This window comes from Procambarus clarkii, chromosome 64, assembly GCF_040958095.1.
Source record: "Procambarus clarkii isolate CNS0578487 chromosome 64, FALCON_Pclarkii_2.0, whole genome shotgun sequence".
Lineage (NCBI taxonomy): Eukaryota > Metazoa > Arthropoda > Malacostraca > Decapoda > Cambaridae > Procambarus > Procambarus clarkii.
In genome coordinates this window covers 27630261-27645372 of record NC_091213.1, presented here as the reverse complement: position 1 = coordinate 27645372, position 15112 = coordinate 27630261, and positions in this window count along the sequence as shown.

Below are 15112 nucleotides of genomic sequence, written 5' to 3'. Positions count from 1 at the left end.
ACTGTATAACCTTGCATAATAAAGTGTACACCATAAAAAAGGGGGGTGGTAGAAGCGAATACTCTTACGTATTCAGAGTTAAATGGGAAGTTTTTCCCTGAATGCTCTGTGTTCCCTTCTCTGAGGCTGTGGGTCCCTATAATTGCACCAGAGGTGGTACCCTAAGTATATATATATATATATATATATATATATATATATATATATATATATATATATATATATATATATATATATATATATATATATATATAGAAGGGAGTACCACCTCTAGCTGGAAGAAGGGGGACCCATAGCCTCGGAGGAAACCACGCATAACGCATTAGAGGGAATGTTTAGATCCCCTCCAATACAGTTTCTGTGTGCTTTTCTCCTACCACCACCTTCCTTTTTTATTTTTTGTGCTTTATTATGCATTTGATGGTTACAAGATATACATGGGTTGATACAAAAATAATAATGCAAAAAGGTGCTTAAAGGTTATGGATCTCTTGAAAAACACAACAATGGGAAACATTGATGAATGTCACAGACAGGTTCGATCATTGTTGCAAGTCAAACACTTCTTCGAATTCCTCTGAAGTTGGACTAGTGCCCAAGACGCAACAGGCATTTCCCCTCTGAATCGGGGAATATATATATATATATATATATATATATATATATATATATATATATATATATATATATATATATTTATATATATATATATATATATATATATATATATATATATATATATATATATATATATATATATATATATATATATATTTGACAGCCCAAAATTAACGGAATACGACTCACTCCTAAAGACAATAACTATGAAAGTGTTAAACGTCTCCCTGCAAGATGACCAGTGAGACCAAGCAACGCTCCCAGTTAGACTCGGGGATATAAGTATTCGCAAGGCGACACAGTTAGCATTGCCGGCATTCTTATCCTCGACCAGTGCTACAAGTGAATTAGTGAAGGAAATACTACCAGAATACCTAAGGAACTCCATTAGGATTCGTGATCCCAAATTTGTGGAAGGAGCTGGTCAGCGGGACACTCTTGCCAATTCACACACCCGACCATCTTTTCCAAACGACGGTAAACAGGCCAAGTGGGATAGCCCTATAGTGGAGAACATCGCCAAAGCATTGCTGGAGGCAGCTTCTCAGAAGGACAGAGCGCGTCTCCTAGCTGTGCAAGCCCTCCATGTTGGGGACTTCCTGTTGGCAGTCCCTAATTCTGCCTTGGCACCCGCCTGGACCATCGGGCCCTAAGTATTGGTGTTGCTCTGCTCCTTGCCGCCCCTATCTCCACCGAGCACCGGTGTATTTGCGGTCATGCACGGGCAGACCAATACGGCAGCCATGGTCTCATCTGTCGTAAGACACAGGGAAAGATATCCAGACATGAAGCAGTCAATGACATCATCAAGAGAAGTTTGGCTTCAGCTGGGTGCCCAGCACAAAGGGAACCCCAGTTGTGCAGACCTGACTACAGCCAAAAACGCCCAGATGGAGTCACCCTGCAGCCATGGAGGGAAGGTAAACAGGTTGTATGTGACAACACGTGTGCATCTACATTGGCTGATACCCATCTACCTTACAGCACAGCTAAGGGAGGCGGGGCGGCCACCTTCAGGGAGACCCAGAAAACCAACAAGTACAGAACGTTGTTACAGGTTCATGCCGATAGGCTCTGAGACTCTGGGCGCCTAAGGTAAATGTGCACTTAAGTTCCTGAAACAGGTGGGCGAGGAACTCATTGGGAAAACTAGAGTCCCAAGAGCGGCCAATTTCATGCTCCAGCGCCTCAGTGTCGCTGTTCAGAGGGGAAATGCGTGCTGTATATTGGGAAAGCACCCGACCTGCGAAGAGCTGGACGAGGTCTTCGAACACTGATTGTTATATTGTTATATAAGTGTGTGTTTTCTGTAAACTGTAGCATTACAATAAAATCAATTAAAAAAATATTAAAAATAAAAAAAATAATAGGGGTGGTAGGAAGGGAAAAGATTAAAGTATTCAGTGAAATTCCACAAGGTCTTCTCTGAACACTATTTATTTTCTTCGAGGATGTGGATCCCTTTAATTAAACCAAAACCAGTGGTGATACCCCTATATATATATATATATATATATATATATATATATATATATATATATATATATATATATATATATATATATATATATATATATAAATATATATATATAAAATATATATATATATATATATATATATATATATATATATATATATATAAATATATATATATATATATATATATATATATATATATATATATATATATATATATATATATATATATAGATAGCCCAGATGGGCACATGTATAAGCAAATAGATGTGGTCGCCATGGGTCATCCCCTAGGTGTCCTGTTTGTGAACTTCTACATGGGTACCATCGAGCAGAAGGTCTTAGTTGACATGAACTTGAAACCTGCCATATACTGCAGGTATGTTGACGACATTTTTACACAGATACCTGATGTCAGACGTCTGCAGGATCTGAAGGAGGCATTCGAGCGGAATTCTGTGTTGAGTTTCACTTACGAGATGGAGAAGGATTGGAAGCTGCCCTTTCTAGATGTAACAGTCAAGGAAAGGAGCGGAGGTTTCCACACTGCAGTCTACACAAAGGAAACAAACATAGGAATGTGCCTCAATGCCAATAGTGACTGCCCAGACAGGTACAAGAGGAGTGTTGTCAACGCTTACGTCGACCGTGCTCTCAGCCACTGCTCAAGATGGAAGCAAGTCGATGGAGAACTCTGTAGGGTAAGTCAGGTCCTAGTCCACAACGCGTTCTCTAATGGTTTCGTTGAAGACATCATAAAAAAAGTAAAACACCATGCAACCTCTGAAGAGTCAACTAACACAACACATGTACCTCCTATTAGACTATTTTACAGGAACTTCTTTTCCACAGCTCATAAAACGAAGGAAAGGGTCCTGAAAGATGGTGTTGATAGGAACGTTATCCCTACAGACAAAAATCAGAAAATACAATTGACGATTTACTATAAAACCAAAAAAAAGGGCAATCTACTTATGAAAAATTCTCCAGACCCAAAGCAGAATGCCTTGAAGGAAACCAACGTCGTCTATGCCTTCAAATGTCCACTTGGGGACTGTAAGCCCCAAAGAACTCGGTATATAGGCAAGACAACAACGTCTCTTTCCAGGCGATTAACAATGCATAAACAACAGGGCTCCATAAAGGAACATATAATCTCCTCTCATAACCAGACCATCACCAGAGAAGTCTTAACAACACAAAAATCATCAATAAATTCAGGGATAGCAAGCGGCTCGACATCTGCGAGGCACTACACATCAAAAAGTCAACACCAGCAATTAACAGCCAATAAATGTATAACTATATTCTAACCACTTTAAGACTCCGAACCAATATAGAAGGATCAAGAGGAAGTATGGGCCAATAGGCCCTCTGCAGTTAATTTCATTCTTATGCTCTCATATCCAATTAATACCTATAGTTTCGTGTTTTGTTTTGTATTTGTCACAAGTTTATTCATCTCATCCAAAACTGTTGCACCATATCACCTCACCCAAATGAGAGTATAAGTATGACAGATTACCCGACTCTGTTTAGTGTTTACAGGTTACAGTTGTATGTGTAAACTAAAAACTTTTAAAATGTAATAAGTTATTACGAAACGCATTCAAGCATCGCGTCAGACTAGAAATAAAAATGAATTTTGGAGAATTGATTTTTCAATTACCATCGACAGTGAAATGAAACATAAGAAATATTGAGAGAATTCGTGTTAGAATTATTAATCTTACCTTTTCGGTCATATTTAACAACATATGTTTACAAGAAAGACTGCCACTAATATATATATATATATGTCGTACCTAGTAGCCAGAACGCACTTTTTTGCCTACTATGCAAGGCCCGATTTGCCTAATAAGCCAAGTTTTCCTGAATTAATATATTTTTTCTATTTTTTTTCTTATGAATTGATAAAGCTACCAATTTCATTATGTATGAGGTCAATTTTTTTTTATTGGAGTTAAAATTAACGTAGATATATGACCGAACCTAACCAACCCTACCTAACCTAACCTAACCTATCTTTATAGGTTAGGTTAGGTTAGGTAGCCGAAAAAGTTAGGTTAGGTTAGGTTAGGTAGGTTAGGTAGTCGAAAAACAATTAATTCATGAAAACTTGGCTTATTAGGCAAATTGGGCCTTGCATAGTAGGCTGAGAAGTGCGTTCTGGCTACTAGGTACGACATATATATATATATATATATATATATATATATATATATATATACATATATATATATATATATATATATATGTATATATATATATATATATATATATATATATATATATATATATATATATATATATATATATATATATATATATAACTAACTGAAAACTCAGTTTCAGTTGCATATTGTCCTGGGGACCATTTAGGCTTGTTCGCATATATATATATATATATATATATATATATATATATATATATATATATATATATATATATATATATGTATGTAAGTATGTCGTACCTAGTAGCCAGAACGCACTTTTTTGCCTACTATGCAAGGCCCGATTTGCCTAATAAGCCAAGTTTTCCTGAATTAATATATTTTTTCTATTTTTTTTCTTATGAATTGATAAAGCTACCAATTTCATTATGTATGAGGTCAATTTTTTTTTATTGGAGTTAAAATTAACGTAGATATATGACCGAACCTAACCAACCCTACCTAACCTAACCTAACCTATCTTTATAGGTTAGGTTAGGTTAGGTAGCCGAAAAAGTTAGGTTAGGTTAGGTTAGGTAGGTTAGGTAGTCGAAAAACAATTAATTCATGAAAACTTGGCTTATTAGGCAAATTGGGCCTTGCATAGTAGGCTGAGAAGTGCGTTCTGGCTACTAGGTACGACATATATATATATATATATATATATATATATATATATATATATATATATATACATATATATATATATATATATATATGTCGTACCTAATAGCCAGAACGCACTTCTCAGCCTACTATTCAAGGCCCGATTTGCCTAATAAGCCAAGTTTTCATGAATTAATGTTTTTTCGTCTACCTAACCTACCTAACCTAACCTAACCTAGCTTTTTTTGGCTACCTAACCTAACCTTACCTATAAATATAGGTTAGGTTAGGTTAGGTAGGGTTGGTTAGGTTCGGTCATATATCTACGTTAATTTTAACTCCAATAAAAAAAATTGACCTCATACATAGAGAAAAGGGTTGCTTTATCATTTCATAAGAAAAAAATTATAGTAAATATATTAATTCAGGAAAACTTGGCTTATTAGGCAAATCGGGCCTTGAATAGTAGGCTGAGAAGTGAGTTCTGGCTACTAGGTACGACATATATATATGTATATATATATATATATATATATATATATATATATATATATATATATATATATATATATATATATATATATAACTAACTGAAAACTCAGTTTCAGTTGCATATTGTCCTGGGGACCATTTAGGCTTGTTCGCATATATATATATATATATATATATATATATATATATATATATATATATATATATATATATATATATGTCGTACCTAGTAGCCAGAACGCACTTCTCAGCCTACTATACAAGGCCCGATTTGCCTAATAAGCCAAGTTTTCCTGAATTAATATATTTTCTCTAATTGTTTTCTTATGAAATGATAAAGCTACCCATTTCATTATGTATGAGGTCAATTTTTTTTTATTGGTGTTAAAATTAACGTAGATATATGACCGAACCTAACCAACCCTACCTAACCTAACCTAACCTATCTCTATAGGTTAGGTTCGGTTAGGTAGCCGAAAAAGTTAGGTTAGGTTAGGTTAGGTAGGTTAGGTAGTCGAAAAACAATTAATTCATGAAAACTTGGCTTATTAGGCAAATCGGGCCTTGCATAGTAGGCTGAGAAGTGCGTTCTGGCTACTAGGTACGACATATATATATATATATATATATGTATGTATGTATGTCGTACCTAGTAGCCAGAACGCACTTCTCGGCCTACTATGCAAGGCCCGATTTGCCTAATAAGCCGAGTTTTCATGAATTAATTGCTTTTCGACTACCTAACCTACCTAACCTAACCTAACCTAACCTTTTCGGCTACCTTACCTAACCTAACCTATAAAGATAGGTTAGGTTAGGTTAGGTAGGGTTGGTTAGGTTCGGTCATATATCTACGTTAATTTTAACTCCAATAAAAAAGAAATTACCTCATACATAATGAAATGGGTAGCTTTATCATTTCATAAGAAAAAAATTAGAGAAAATATATTAATTAATGAAAACTTGGCTTATTAGGCAAATCGGGCCTTGCATAGTAGGCTGAGAAGTGCGTTCTGGCTACTAGGTACGACATGTACATATATATATATATATATATATATATATATATATATATATATATATATATATATATATATATATATATATATATATATATATATATATATATATGTCGTACCTAGTAGCCAGAACGCACTTCTCAGCCTACTATGCAAGGCCCGATTTGCCTAATAAGCCAAGTTTTCATGAATTGTTTTTCGACTACCTAACCTAACCTAACCTAACTTTTTCGGCTACCAAACCTAACCTAACCTATAAAGATAGGTTAGGTAGGGTTGGTTAGGTTCGGTCATATATCTACGTTAATTTTAACTCCATTAAAAAAAATTGACCTCATACATAATGAAATGCGTAGCTTTATCATTTCATAAGAAAAAAATAGAGAAAATATATTAATTCATGAAAACTTGGCTTATTAGGCAAATCGGGCCTTGCATAGTAGGCTGAGAAGTGCGTTCTGGCTACTAGGTACGACATATATATATATATATATATATATATATATATATATATATATATATATATATATATATATATGTCGTACCTAGTAGCCAGAACTCACTTCTCAGCCTACTATTCAAGGCCCGATTTGCCTAATAAGCCAAGTTTTCCTGAATTAATATATTTACTATAATTTTTTTCTTATGAAATGATAAAGCAACCCTTTTCTCTATGTATGAGGTCAATTTTTTTTTATTGGAGTTAAAATTAACGTAGATATATGACCGAACCTAACCAACCCTACCTAACCTAACCTAACCTATATTTATAGGTAAGGTTAGGTTAGGTAGCCAAAAAAAGATAGGTTAGGTTAGGTTAGGTAGGTTAGGTAGACGAAAAAACATTAATTCATGAAAACTTGGCTTATTAGGCAAATCGGGCCTTGAATAGTAGGCTGAGAAGTGCGTTCTGGCTATTAGGTACGACATATATATATATATATATATATATATATATATATATATATATATATATATATATATATATATATATATATATATATATATATATATATATATATATATATATATATATATATATATACAAACTTTCCACATTAATCAACGTCCAGCCGACCAAAGTCAACTCAAGCTGTTCTAAATGTAACAAAATCCTGCAAACCAGTTTTCTGGTAAACCCGTGTTAATGGGCGGATTGTGTTGCCAGCAGTTGCCTCCGTAGAGGGAGGTGCTCTTCCCCTCTCCCTCTTGCCTCCTATGTCACCACTGGGAATGGAATTAGGTGTTTTACTGCCCCCTTCCTGTTTTCTTCTCATTAGGCTACACATTATAATTCACGGCGGAGAGAATATTCGTTAGTGTTGAGCCAACATTTGTCCGGGTTTACATTTTGAGTAAGTTATTGTTATAATTAGTGCTGAGCTTCAGCAGAGGTCTTAAACAATTTGGGAATTTTTTCATTATATTTTGTGGCATTTTGCAGCAATACAGTAAACACTAAATGAGTAAACCGGGCAGATAGTAATGGAAGTTTTATTCTATTTATAATTGGTAAAAATAATGTGACCAATGTGTGACATATTTTGGTAATATATTGACACAAATTAGCGACATATTCCACATTAATGTAGACAAAATTAGTGACAAATTTCAGGGCAATATTTCAAGGGAAGGAGCTTTGTCGTAAGTGGCGGATGTGGATTTTTAAAACATTTCGTCACGTGGGAAAACAAAAAACAATAATTGCGAGCCTCAGATGTCTGGGAGCCGTCGGGACGAAAAACGCCACAGTGAGAGATTACGCTTCCGGCTGTGACCGCCACAACGCTGCTTGGAAAAAAAGAGAGATTAACCAGCTTTCAGCACTCATCCCCCCGCAACCAGGTAGCCTGTCAGACAGCCAGCCGGCCACCAGCCAGCCAACCAACTAACCAATCAACCTGCCAGCAGACCAACCAACCAACCAGCCAACCAACCAACCAACCAGCCAGCCAGCCTGCCAGCCAATTAACCAACAAACCAACCAGCCAGCCAGCCAGACAGCCTGCCAGCCAATCAATCAACCAACCAACCAACTATCCGGCCAACCAACTAGCCAGCCAGCCACCCAACCAACAAGCCAGCCAGCCAACAGCCAACCAACTAACCAATGAACCAGCCAGCCAACAAACCAACCACCAGGCCAGTCAACCAACCAGCCAGTCAGCGAACCAGCCAAGCAGCCAACCAGCCAGCCGGCCAACCAGTCAGCCAGTCAGTCAACCAACCAACCAGCCAGCCGGCCAACCAGCCAGCCAGTCAGTCAGCCAGCCAGCCAACCAGCCAGCCAGCCAACCAACTAACCCTCCCCCCCCCCCCCCGCAGGCATCCAACTGGCCAGCCAACCAGCCAGCGAGCCAGCCAGCAAAACAGCCAGCCATAAAGTCAGCCAAATAGCCAGCCAAAAAGCCAATCAGGCAGCCAACCAATTAGGATGCCAGCCCGCCAGTCAATCGGGCAGCCAGCAAGCCAATCAGGCAGCCAGCCAGCCAAACAACTAGCCAGAAAGTCAAACAATCAGCCAGCCAGCCAATCCGCTGGCCAGCCTGACAACCAGCCACTCAGGTAACAGCCAGCCAGCCAACCAACCAGTCCTCTAGCCAGCCAGCAAGGTAACCAACCAACTAGCCGTCCAATCACCTAGCCAGCTTACACGCCAGCCAGTAAGCCAACCAGACACCCAGCCAGGCACTCAATCAACCAGGTAAACAGCAAGCCAGCCAACCAGCCAACCCGCCAGCAAGGTAACCAACCAGCCAGCCAGCCAGCTAGCCAGCCAATCAGGTAGCCAGTCAACCAGGCAGCCAGCCAATCAGGTAGCCTGCCAATCAGGCAGCCAGCCAATCAGGTAGCCAGCCAATCAGGCAGCCAGCCAATCAGGTAGCCAGCCAATCAGGCAGCCAGCCAGCCAAACAACTAGCCAGGAAACCAACCAGCCAGCCAGCCAACCAATCTGTTAGCCAACCAGACAACCGGCCAGCCAGGTAACCAGCCAGCCAACCATCTAACCCTCTTGTCAGCCAGCCAGTTAACCAACCAGCCAATCAGGTTGCCAACCAGCCAGGCAGCAAGGTAACCAACCAGCCAGCCAATCAACCAGTCAACCAGGCAGCAAGGTAACCAACCAGCCAGCCAATCAGCCAGTCAGCCAACCAGCCAGTGAGGCAAAATCCTAGCAGGCTTTTATTTATTTTTATTGTATTTTTTATTAACTTGAATACTGAATTATTATGATATTAAATGGACTGTATATTTTGATTCAGCCTGCCAGAATCTTATCCCCACATAGTTTGGGGGGACAAGTATAGCTTATACCACTATGACTGGATAAATGATAAGCTGCAATTGTTTACCTCTTGCAAAATATAAATTATACCACATATGGTGGCCTAATCTACAGTATTATTAAATCTATCTACTTTGTTGAATAAAACGATTTGTGTAAATCCTTATCTGATACTTGTAGGTATGGCCTGACTAGGCTGGATATGTTGTTTCCTCCTACTTCTGTTAGGGTGTGGCTACATGTGCTCCAGGGCCTTGTAATGGCGCCTGGCACTGTAGCGTCGGTGTACAGCTAGGGGGTAACAAGAAACTTCACAGTTTATGTGGGCCAGCTTATCTTTCAGTAACTCCAAGTCACAATTTACCTGCCAAATGAGGTACATTAGTAATGGCACATTAACATATAAAGTACAGGTGTGGGATGAATAAGGTGTGTGTGTAGTGCTGAGTAAAACACTTACTTTTGTTGAGCTTTAAGCTCACTGTATAACGGCCAGACCCAATCTATCTAAACAGTAAATGGCCACAAACATGTAATAGATAATTGGTAAGACGGATACTCAGGTACTCCTGTGGTGGTAGAAATTGGTGTGGCAAGGCACTAGGATAGAGTTGTCTATCGTGCATGTAGCATGTCGCAAAAACTCCAGGAGCCCATGTCTCGTGTTCCTCTGTTTACAAGTTCTCTCTGTACCAGGGTTGCCAGATCCAAATTGCTAAAAGTAGCGAGCTGACTGTCTAAAAGTAGCGAATTTGTAATAGGAGTAGCCCAATTTTTTGTTTAGTGACTGAAACGGGTTTCAAAGTAATATATTATGATATATAGAGTACATTAAACGATTTTAATTGTTTTATTAATATTATCTCTGAATATATATATATTTAACCAATATGATATTAAGATAACTTACCAATATTTACTGTATGAAGCCTAATGGGTGTGGAGTCCTTCCACGTCTTTACAGTTGAAGATTACCAAGATCTTGATCTGCATCCACAACCTCGTTCTTGTATATTGCAGACTTATGTTTAAGCATTGACATGAGTGGTTCAAATGACGAGCAACAAGTTACATTTTCTTCAGGATATGTTTTGATTCTCAAGACTGATGTCAAAAGCTCAAGTCCCATTCGATTTATCAGTTTAGTTTTCATAGACGTTACTCACGAAAATATCCGTTCAACCAGGGCATTACTGATTGGCAAGCTGTATATTTTCAACACAAACTCAGCGAGGTCAATCAGTATGGGATCGCCAGCAGTGTTCTTGACAGTTATTGTCTTGGTCTAAAATGACGATTCAGATGTCGGAATTTGTCCCTTACAAATGTTGGACTAGTCAATGGTTAACAGTAGGCGCCACTGACTTTCAATTTCACTAAGCTTAGATTGGTCAGCTAATACTAACGGAAGTTCTGAAAATGGTGGCCGTGTGTGGCTAAGGCATATGATAGGTAACCGATTTTTCACCTTTTTTTATAGTTTCAACATTACTTAGATTACGAGAAAGAAACTATTTGCAAACTTTCATTAAAAAATTATCGCATCTTTCTTTAATATTTTGAAACTTTTCCTGGATTGTAAAATTGTTTTGTCTGTTAGTGGCCCGAAGTGTTGAAAATTCGTAACCAAAGTCCACTTTCTCCAGCGGCAGATACATAGAATTGTAGTCCAAATTAACATGAAGCTTTGCATGATGAGGACGAACGATTCTTCTGAGTATTCCAAGAGTGAAGTTTTCTAAGACAGTGTAAAGGCTATTCTGATCTGCTTCATCTTTTTGATAAAGTAAATTCATCATTTCAAAGTCATTTAGGATTGGTTTGAGACATGTGAAATATAGCTTATTGGAGGGATCAGCGTACATTGAAAATAGTTTCCTTGCAACATATTTATCACAAGAGGAAAAAGCTATTTGGTAATGAGTTGTTAGAGAACCCAACTGATCAAACGGCCGCTTTGCACTACCGCTCCTTGCCAACCATCGTCTTCCTGACAAAGGTATTAACTGTAAGTGATCTTTCCCATCATTTATCAATCTGTAAATTTCTAGATAGCTTTCTCCCCTTAATGAAGATCTGTGGAATCAGGTGTAGCTTTTGGGATGAAGTATTAATAACAATTAAGGTTGGGAAATCTATGGCCCTGGGGAGGATTACCTTGCCTTGCGGTTACTTTTTCTTTCAAAGGTTCCTAGGATCAACGTCCCCAGGGGCCGGTCTCTGACCATGGCTCTCCTGCGGTAAGTGGTCTAGTCAATCAGGCTGTTGGACTCTGCTGTGATTTGTACAGATTATATTATTAAAGCATAAATAATCATCATTGAGTTTCTTAATATTAATAGCCCAAAGTAGCCCAACTTGCTTTTAAACTAGCCCAAAAAGTCGCAAGTAGCGAAATAAAAAAAATTGTGAGCGTGGGGCTCTCAAAAGTAGCCCAATTCGCTACTTGTTGCCCAATCTGGCAACCCTGCTCTGTGCATGACTCGCCTCCCTCAGCTGATGTTCCAATAATGTTGTCTTAAGGACAAAGCTAATTTATCAATAGCAAAGGAGTCTGTCATGTATTTTTACTGCTAATTATATTTATTCAGTCTTAGTGAATAATATTTTATTTTAATTAAACATTAGACTGTTGTTTAAAGGAATAATTAGAGTTTAAAATTTACGTCATGTGAAAATACGTCATGTTGTGATGACGTCACGGAGTCACCCGTTCTCTATTTTCTTAATGGGGTAACTATAGTATGTTAACGTGTGTTGGATTTCCGACAGTCAGCAAGGTAACCAATCAGCCAGCCAGCAAGGTAGCAAATCAGCCAGCAAATCAGCCAGCCAGCCAGCCAGCCAAACAGCCAGCCAACAAACCAGCAAGGTAACCAACCAGCCAGCTAACCAGCCAGCAAGGTAACCAACCAGCCAGCAAGGTAACCAACTAGCCAGCATGGTAACCAACCAGCCAGCAAGGTAACCAACCAGCCAGCAAGGTAACCAACCAGTCAGCATGGTAACCAACCAGCCAGCAAGGTAACTAACCAGCCAGCCAACGAACCAGGCAAATAGCCAACAAGCCAAATAGCTACCCAACCAGCCAACCCACTGGCCAGCCAGTCAGCGAATCAGCCAAACAGACAGCCAATCAGCCAGCCAGCCAGCCAGCCAACTAGCTAGCTAGCCAGCCAGCCAGCCAATCAGCCAGCCAGCCAACTAGCCAGCCAAGAAGTCTTCAGGTCAGATCAGGTTAAGAACCAGCCAGCAAGCCAGCCATGAATCAAGCCAAGAAACGCACAAGCCAATTAACAAATCAACATGTGATCAAGCCAGCAAACGATCCGGCCAACAAGCCAAAAAAGTCAGCCACAAAGCAAGCCGAGAATCTAATCAACACGCCAAACGGCCCGACTACCAGACAGCTGACAAGCCAACCTTCAATTTAGCCAACCAGCCAGCCTACCAGTCATCCAAAATGCCACCCAATAAATCAACCAGCCAGCCAACCAGTCATCCAAAATGCCACCCAATAAATCAACCAGCCAAAAGAACAGTCAGGCAGCCAGCTAATAAGCTAGTTTACCAGCCAGATGGCAAGACAGCCAGTCTTACAGCACACAGACAACCAGTCAATCCGTAAGCTAGCCAGCCATCTTGACAGTCAGTCAGTCAACCTGGCAGACAGCCAAACAGATAAGTATGATAATATTACTGAAGGAGCCAGTCAGGCAGGCCAACCAACAACCAGTAACTCTTGAGTATATGTTTGTGTGTATACCTTTGTTAGGGAATATTCATGTTTATATATATACAGTCCTGCTTTTATTACATCAATATATGCTAAAAGTAAAAAATTCAGAACGTTAAACATATTATTAGGATTGGGAGCCTCACGACCATGATCACAGAGTGAATGGGACAGTGTGAACTAGCCACCTCACTGGACCTTGAGGCGGTAGATCGAGGGTGCGCAGAGCACCTTGTGGGAATTTTAGGTATAGGGACAGAGTCAAAACTCCCGCGGGTACACAGCGTTCACACCCTGTGTCTCAGGACTCCTGTAAACAGACGCCATCTTGAAAAAAATCGTCAGCATCCGTGCAGGCTGTGAGAGCCTTAGTACTGAGAGAACGACCAAGGCTGGTGCATGCAGGAGCCGCACACAGCACCGCTGTGCAGCTAGGGGCCACATCACCATTTAGTAATGATGAATAAAAATTGGTAACTAGAATTATTTTGCATTGATAGTGCCATAGATAAACAGGAGGGTTTAGCCTCTGGATTAACGAGCTTGGATATTTGTATGTGAGGACGGGCTGCTTTGTAAAACTGTAAGAACTCCAATGTTATGTACACTCACAGACCAATGTACCTTATTGTAAATAAATAAATAAATAAATAAATAAATTCACATCATACCATAGGACGGAGGAGTGTGGAGCCCAACTGTTCAGACCTTCTGGAAGCTGTTAATATGAGTTGTTAGTAGGGTTGTTTGAAGGCCTTTCTGCACACCAACTCCCCCCCCCCCAGGTCAGCGAGGGGTTACTCACCTACTTCACACCAGTCACGGGTGTTGGCTCTAGTTAAAACACCCAACAGTGAACGTGCGACTATCTGTGGGCTGACAAGAGTTTTGCCAGAGTGTATGTGTACACTACACATGTGACGTGTGTATTTGTTTTTCACTTATTGCCACCAAATATCTGTTACAGTTTCCGCCCCCACCCCCCCTCTCCCCTTGATGAAAGTAATACCCCTAGGGATTTATTATATGAGTCTGTTGTTATTAGCAGAGGGGAAAATCTCTGGGGAATACAGACACCTAGATAGAGAATTCTGATTATAATATCTTTACAAAAGAAAAGCATACCTGCTCATTCATGTGGATTGTGTCAGTGGTCTTCCACACTTTCGTCGGTGACTTCAGTTATGATGGAATAACATTTCCATGGTAAAATCCTTGGACATAAGCAATATAATACATCCTATCATTCAGAACTCTAGATCACCTCACATCGTATTATTGGAGACATCTTCACGTTACATTATATACTCCTGCCATAACAGAGGGTGCCTCCCCATACAAGTCTAAAATTAACTAAATGTCCACAGAAAATATTGTATCACTCTGCGCACACTTTATATGATAGTAAAACTGGACTGTCTAAATATTACTCAATGTGACTTACAAGCTCTCTAATTTAATATGCTTCGTCTCAGAATGCAACTAATGTCTTAGCTGATATATCTCTGGGCTGTGAAAAGATTTTCTTCACCAGGGACCTCCCGACACACGTTCGACAACCGCCATTTCGTACCTAGGGCTAACGACGCTTGGTGACGTTCGCCCTGTGATACTAAATGTCCAGTCAGTTTCAGAAAAGTCTCTAAATATTAACATCTACAAT